General features: G+C 49.3%; 1 non-coding gene across 1 annotated transcript; it reads right to left on the bottom strand.

Annotated features, from left to right (window-relative positions):
- Positions 1-7,489: 7,489 nt before the first annotated feature.
- On the bottom strand, positions 7,490-7,563 carry TRNAS-GGA (transfer RNA serine (anticodon GGA)). The gene has a single exon. It is a non-coding gene; the product is annotated as a tRNA-Ser (tRNA).
- Between the last annotated feature and the right edge of the window lie 799 nt (positions 7,564-8,362).

Here is an 8,362-nt window from a genome sequence, read left to right on the forward strand (position 1 = left end):
CAGGGGGCGAAGGTTGTATCCACCAGTGTTTGGTCTACGGCGGACAGGATACCGTTTCATTGCATGCTTGAAGACGATAGGAGAAACCTTTCCCTATCCGCGGCAGCATTCGCTGCCATCTCCTGACAGTGATTCACGGCGTCCCCGGCTGTACTACCTTCGCATAGCGACGAAACTCCTGTTGTTGTTGTTTTTTCGCTGGCTAGGCTATGTTGTCTGGCGCTGCTGTCACTATGGGAATATCGAGTGCGCAGTGCTCTGCGTCTCCACCCGACAGGACCCTGCGGCAGTTCCACCTGCCGCTGAGCGTGCTGGATTTTCCGTACGGGTCCCGGTTCACGCGCGTGCAAAGGTTGGCCTCTGTAATGGCACTCGGCCTGGACGCCATGCTGGTCGACTGCGCACTGCACGGCTGGTGTCCCGAGCTCGGCGGACCCGGCATCAACCTCGGGAGCACGCTCCTCTCCGCCGTCTACCTCAGCGCCTTCTTATTCATCGGCACACTCGTCATCACGTTCGCCTTCGAGTGAGTGCACCCGCAGCAGTGTAATAATGGCTGCGGCATTCTGCCGCTGGAGTACGAAGTTCGACTGCCGACCACGGTGACCGCAAAACCACGTGGGTAGAATGCTTTAAGCCGCCGCTTATGAAGAACGTAGTGCACTTTCAAAAGCAGTAGATGTAGCGCGTCTGCGAGATGTCGATATGAAGGACGTACACGGGAAACTAAGGTGAGGGCACTTGCTGCCCACTTGGCACGCGCTGTGCACAAGGTTAAAATGCGCGCGGTTCCCACACTGCTTCCTCTGCTACCTGGCAGAACTACGCACTTTGCAGCTACACTGCGATAAAGCTGTGATTAATAAAAATCATTGTTCCGTGGCTACACGGCCGCGAACGAAGCTGCTCGCTTGTTCTGCAATTTGCAGGGCACATTTCCCTACCGGCAGAGTCGGAACGAGCCTCTGAACAGTACAAAAGCACGCCTAGTTGCATTCGTCAGGAAAATGTGTTACCCGAGCACGGAAAAAAAAGCTCTGGCGCGAGCGAACACGAGAAATAGCGGGAAACAGAAACGGAAGTAAGCACGTGTTACCCAATATTTCTATTTTTCACCGGTGTGTTCCAACGTCGTGCCGTGGATGTCCAAACAACTCTACTTTTTTTTTATTAAGCTGTCAAGGTCTATGGTAAAGCGCATGCCATAAAGTAAGAGTCATTTTGCTTGCTAAGCCCCACCGTTTTACCATAGCCGGTGATCCAGACGACACGAAACGCGTAGCTTAGCACTGCGTAAGTTTGAAGCGTCAGTACCGCCTCTACTTGACATTTCACCCAGAAAAATTCTGTGTCACTTTCCCCTCCACATTAGAGCGCTGCACGGGCTAGGGCTGGCCCAAAAGACCGGGCTCGGCCCATCCCGTGGGCCGTGCTCGGGCCGAGTATGCAATTGACTCGAGCTCTGACTTCTAGGCCCGAGCCCGGGCCTAGAAGCTTCATGTTCAGGTATAGCTCGGGCTTTAGTCGGACCCGTATTAGGCCCGGGCATGCGATATTCAACTGCGCCGAAATTGCACACTATAAAAACTGCAGGCCTATGAAAATTTTAGGCCGGTGGTGCCAGTCGGTTTCTGGGAAAGCCGGGGAAGGCAGGCCTCGACACAGTAGCGATACACTGCACAAATTAGTACACATTAGCGGTGCACTTCTATCACTTTCAAAACGGTGCCAGTAATTCACGCACCCACGGCACGCCCTGGTTTTTATCATCTTCACGGCACTCGAAAGCTGATCAATTAACGCTGTGCCCAGGTTATTAAGACCTTCGATTCCTTGAAGTGATCGTCACTTCCAAGAATTGGAGGTCTTAATAACCAGGCTCAGGCGAGAGACGGACTACTCGCCGTTCGAATGGAGCGCGATAAAGTAAAGTAGCGCAGTGAAGGGGAAGCACTTTAGTGGAGTTGGAAGCGGTGGTGAACGACGAAGTTTAAAAGCCACAAGAGGTCACAAAATTGGATCAATATGACGACGAGTTAGACATATATTTGCATTGTAATGGCATCGAAGAGGTGCGAAAGTGTTCGAATGATGATAGGCTCTCTGCGGAAAAAGTTGCCTCAGCTCTCCTCAGTTTGCCCAAGTTGTCCTTTGTTATAGCAGCTACAAGAGGAACCAATCAAAAGAACTTCTGTACAACCAGTTACATATCTCAAGAGCAGAATGTATTCCTAAAGGCAGAGTCGTTAACAATCCTCTGTTATTACACAAAACTCTGTAGATTTTCGGCAGGAGACATGGATGCCCCGCTTTGCATTGCCTTTTGTGTTATGATTTCAACTGAAATACAAAAATTAAACACGCTTGCACACGTTTTTAGAGTAAAAATAAACTGACGGCAAATACATTCTGAAATGTTCTTCCACAAACCAATTTGTCTGCTAAGACACATAGCACTTCGCTACTGGTTACCAGTATTTGTTTCTTCGTTATATTATTTTAACCTTCGAGGTACCTATTATTCCTAGATAAACACTTTAAGCCTACGCCGATGCTGAAAAATTTTGCAACGTTGGTGGATACGGAAGATAAAACAACGCAGGAACTTTCAATATCTCAGTGCATTCTTAGTTTGCATGATATTGTCACACGATAAGTGCCGCAACCCTAGTGTTAACTGCCTTGTATTTTTTTTTCCTAGCACTGCACTAGTTCCGTGGGAATTAACTTGACCAAACAAACGTCATATCCCAACTTTATGAAAAAAAAAGGAACTATGTTGTCTACGCTGTACTTACACCGCGCTTGACACCCTACATGTGAAAACAAACTGGAGAGCCCAAATTTACTTAGATTATCTCGCAAAGATGCCTAAACTGTCGACTAAGAATATGACGCCGTAAAATGAAGTCGAACGAAGAAATAAATATGGCATGCTCCGTGTGACAATATGATTGCGCATGAGTGTTACCCTTGCGTGTCATCAATTTATGTTTACGCTAAAGGAGCTTCTAGCGGCAGTGTATCATTCTATTCTAAAATCCAATAGACCGGCGTATGTAAATTTACATTCCGGGCAAGTTTACTGGCTCGAGTTCCACCTTTGTACGCTCTAAAGGTTATTTGTAACGTTGGTGGATGTAGAAAGTAAGACAATGCAGGAATATTAATCTCAGTGCATTTTTCGTTTGAATAATATTTTCACACATTAAGTAAAAGTGAGATGAAATGGCTAGCAGTATAAGGGAGTGTTCACCTATGCCTTCGTTTTATATTGCCGCACAACTATTTGGGAGGTGTAGTAGGGCTGTTCTTAACACACTTCGATGCTCGAGCATGTGGAATGGAGGATGTAATTCTTCTTTACTTTTTTTTCAGCAACAACGTCTGCGGACAGCTACCTGTTGTGAACTATCTGTGTGCACGTACTATTTACCATGATTGGTTTAGGCTCAGAGGCTACTGGGCTACCAAACTGGACCGCGCCTGGATCTTTCGGGTCCGGGCCGGGTGCGGGCCAGGTTTGAAATCGCCGTGTCGGGCTCTGGCGGGCCATAGCATGACGCTTTCTGATTCAGGTCGGGTTAGGGCCGGGCCAGGGCCAGAATAAAACGGCCCGTAAAGTGCTCTGCCTTTTTCATGGTCACAAAAACTGGATTCCCACGCCCCCTAACGCTGAACCTCAAGGTTAAGCTATCCACTTCACCTCGATGGCTGACCGATTGCAGTATCAGTCTTTCCGTCGATAAGTTTGTATGCAGCTCCGATATGGCTGCGTCAACGACGTCGATGCCGGCGCGAACACAATTATCTACAATGTGTAACGGTATGGCTTCGCTGCCGTGTGAAGCTGTCCACATTCACAACGTCCCAATGACTCATACAGCCCGGTGCCGCCAAGGAGACCGTTCCTTTTTTATTATTATTTTTGACTGAAGCGTACTGCGCTAGAGATGCCTCAAAAGAAGGTGTCCTATGAAGAAACTTTCTCCGATACTTCACGAATAAAGTTTCATCAGGAAACTTCACTCTACCGCAGTCGTCTTTGTGACACAAATTTCATCTGTACGCGTCCAGGTTCTGCTACCAAGGCGCCGACCGGGGCCACTGGCCGCGACCCGCAGACCTGGACCGCTTCTGCAAAACCCCCAAGACGATGCGCGCTGCCGCAGCGTCGCGCGCAGACTCCTTCAGGGAAGTCGCGTATCGCCACTTCGGCAACCAGGATGCTTCGGTAAACGCGCATCATTTGTGCAACGCGCTATATAGGACAACGTTGCCTCCGAGTGGTTCGACAGTCTTGGAGGCAACGCTAGCTGACTTATGTTGGCAGAAGAAAGAAAAAACATATTACTCGTCCGTGTTTGTGCTTGTCACGTCAGCTAGCACAATCAGTTTGTGAAAGGGACGCACAACGTTTGCACTCTTGTCCCAACATAACCCTAGTTTTGAAAACGATTCTGCGGGCTGTTGACGTTAGCCAATGGCGGCCCTTCTAAGCATATAAAATTTGTAAGAAATTTTATAGAAAACCTCTCAAATAAATTTCAGTCATATGAAGTTCGCACCCGGCGTGTCGCCATTTTATTTTGTTAGCACTTGGTTTCCATCTTTGCATACACTCTTACACCCTTAAGCAAAATTACAACCTTTTGCCACACAGCGATAATCGTCATCTGTCTTTTCCGCGTTTCCTTTCCTTAACGCTGCGAGCCCGGTACTTCCCAGTAACGAACGGCATGCGCGTTATCAGTATGACATAGCATTCCCGACAGGAAAGCAGTGGGCGCGGCGTTTTTAAGAAAGGAAACGCAAGCAAGGCAGATGATGATTATCGTTGTGTGGCAGAGATACACCCCAAAGAGTGTAACTTTGCCTAAGAGTGTAGACAAAGGTCCTGTCCCTCCTGAAGTGCTCCTAAATGCCGCCCTATTTTTTTCTTACCGCACTGCGCCCAGCTTGCCTCCCCCCAGCAGGTGCAGTCCGATGGCACATCCCTGCGGTCCAAGATGACGATCATGTCGCCTCAGGTTCCCGTCGACGCGGCCGCCATTGTGGCGCACGCGGACGGCCTCCGGCTGCGGCAGTGCTACCCGTCCTGCCGAGCGGCAAGACTGCTGCCCTGGGCGCTCGTGGTCGCCAGCATGTTGCTGTCCACGCCCGTGGTGTGCGTGTGCGCGGCCTGCTACGACTTCGGCACCTGCGTCAGCTGGCTGCTCGCGCTGGCCGCGGCAGCAGCGCTCACGTGTTTCGTCCTCGAGCCGGCCAAAGCGTTGCTCATCGCCTTCGTGTTTAGAGACTTCTGATGAGCCACCGATGCATCGCAGGCGCTCCTTGCTGGGACGACGATGTACTGCTGTGCTCGCGCCCTTGTCGTTCCGCTCGAGTTGCGACTAGCCGTGTGTCCCTTGCCGCGATTTCCACTAGCTGTTCTGTTTTTTCAGTATACCCCTACATTCAACAGTGCAAGAGAAAACGGCGCTTTACGACGGGACATCAGGCAGACGACGTACACGGCCAGCTCGCGTATGTCGTCTGCTTCTTGTGCCCATGCGCGTCGCATCTTTGTGTTCCGTTCAAGAGTGCCGTTTACTTTTATTTCTTATGTGTACATCTACCACCCCAAATTAGCACTGCGTGAACGACGCGTCTCGTGTATTTTGCCTTTGTTCGACTTTGTGGCTGACTATGCTATTGATCCTGTGCTTCTCATGCACAGTTCTGTATTTCGTCAAAGTTAATTTGCGCTAACTGGCGTGTACATGTCGATATAATTTTCTTTTTCTCTTAATCCACAATATACGCCACGTGGGCAAGCGTATAACGCATCGCATCATTTTTGGATTGCTCGCAGTGAAGTCGGCTCCGAGTCAGCGTATTTGCAAGTAACAACAACCTTGGCGGTGCATCGGCTGGCCGCTGTGTAAAATACAATCAATCTCGGTCGTCTAAGAGCTGCGCGACGTACGAACGACGGCAAGCGCTATAATGTGTGACTGGTTAATCGTATACGTACGCTGCAAATACAGGTCCTGAGTCTTGTGTAAATATGGCATCCTCTAGTATCCATCTGGCTTATATGAAACTCGGTGATGAGATTTATGCCTCAAAGCACCACAGGGGATTATAGGGGCACTTTATTAGAGGGCTGCAGATTTGTTTTGACCAAGTGAGCTTCTTCAACGTTCCACCAAAACTTGGCGCACGAAAGTTTTCTTCCATTCCGCTTCAACACAAATGCGTTCTCCACTCGCCGCTGCCTTGAATCAAAGCCGCCGCTTCGTGCTCAAAAACGGAATGATCAGAATAACGAAGACTAATCATTGAAAACCCCAGCAGTCTTGTGCGACTTGCCAGAATCACAATCCAATTTCCCGCAAAGCTGTTGTTTTGCCTAGCTGTTACACTTTGCATACACATCACCTCTAAAGTCCCAACACAAAAGATAAGCTAGGTGACTGAATCGCCACAGCGCTAAGCGGCATCCTCAGACCGAGCAGCTGCTTTCGACGCCCCTTCCCACACGTGGTTGAAGTTGATCCGTGACTACTGCCAACTCAAGCCAGTTGTATAGCGAACTCGGCGTGCTGTTTGCGGATCCACTGTGGCAACGTCGTCCTGTGCTGCTGAAGCTTGTGCTCGCTATCGCCACGCGGTTGACAAACGCGCATTCCTTGCTCGCGCGGGTGCACGTCATGTGAGCGGCCGGATGACGTCAGGCAAGAATATCTCCGCAGGCACATCCGATTACCCGGAGAGATTATGTTCGCGTACAATAACAAGTGTGTGCTCTCGAGGTTTCTGCGACGACGAAAGTTATGAAAAGGGAACGACACGAAAGTTCTACTGAGTTCTACACCCTGTGGCGCGGCACGATGATAATGTGCGGCAGCTGTAATGGTATTTACCATCAGGCGAAGGCCACTCCTGTGATTGCTTTTTACAGCTAACGAAGTGAAAATTTAACAAAATATTCAGCTCGGCAATGTTTTTAAGCAGCCGCCTTGACTCTCTCAAGGCGGATGCTTAAACTACACCGTGACATTATCGGCAACCCTCAGCACTCCGTCGACCCCAGATGGTCGCCCCTACTAAGTAGCGACAAAGCACACTAATCCTTAGCTTCGGTTATCTGATAAGAACTGACGTGTCTAACGTGACACGTCCCATGTCCAAATATGTAGTAGCGGTAACGTTACGTGCGTCGCCGACAAGGAAGCAATGACGAATCGAAATTCTCAGGCACTTATACGGGTAAGGGCCCCTAAGATGCACACAAAACTAAGGCGAAGAGAAAGAAGAGGCTCGTGGTGCACAAAAGACAAACCGGAGGGAGTTTTGACGTAGTAGTTCTGCGGAAACCCGCAAGGTGGAGAGAAGTAATGAATAAAGGGAAAATCAGACATCTACCCGATCGTAGCAGTTGCTACAACAAAGGAAACCCATACGGGTTCCTCGAAACAAAAGCCTCATAGTTGAAGAAAAATTCGTCCCGGTCCGGGACTCGAACCCGGGACCACCGCCTTTCCGGGGCAGCCGCTCTACCATCTGAGCTAACCAGGAGGCTAGCAGATGGTAGGGCGAAGTCGAATTTGTCGACAACACGAAGCAAGAGCAAGCGTTTTAAGTGTTTACGTGTTTTACGGAGGGAGTTTTACGTGCGAGAGCTCCAATATGATTATGGTACACACCATAGTTGGTAACTCCGGATTAATTTCGACCACCTCGGTTTCTTTAACGCGCACCCGACGCGCCGTACATTTTACACGGGCGTGTCTTGCATTTCATCCCCATCGAAATGCGGCCGCCGTGGTCGGAATTTGATACCGCGACCTCGGGCTGAGCCGCACAAACGCCAAAGCCACTACACCACCATGGCAGGTGGGTGGCAAACGTTTGCCACCTTGTCAAGTAAACAATAATTTCGGGCTGCTGTGTGGTGCTCACAACGGCTAAGAGATCCGTATGCTTTAGAACACGGAGTTTATACAACGAGGTACACCAGGGTAGAAGAAGTATGTGCTTGCTGCGCTAAAGTTAGAGAAACGATGGAACATGTTTTATTAGAATGTGAATAAATTTACCCGGTCGTCTGTTTAGGCTCCACTGGCCTCCTTGAAGCTCTTGGGTTCACGGATAGCAGTGAGAAAGCAAACATCTCCTCCACAGAGACAAGTAAAAGGCGATTAGAAGTTTGGTGGCAGAAAGTAGAGAGACCGCAACAGCGAAAGCGTACAAAAATAAAGTTCCCTATAATGTTTCAGAATGATGCCGGGAATCTTTGTTTGTTTGTGAAATAAATAGGATAGGCAAGACATTAGGCAAAGTAAGAAAAAAAGAGCTTGGTGGTGCGCAACCCACC

Source organism: Dermacentor variabilis, chromosome 2 (assembly GCF_050947875.1).
Source record: "Dermacentor variabilis isolate Ectoservices chromosome 2, ASM5094787v1, whole genome shotgun sequence".
Lineage (NCBI taxonomy): Eukaryota > Metazoa > Arthropoda > Arachnida > Ixodida > Ixodidae > Dermacentor > Dermacentor variabilis.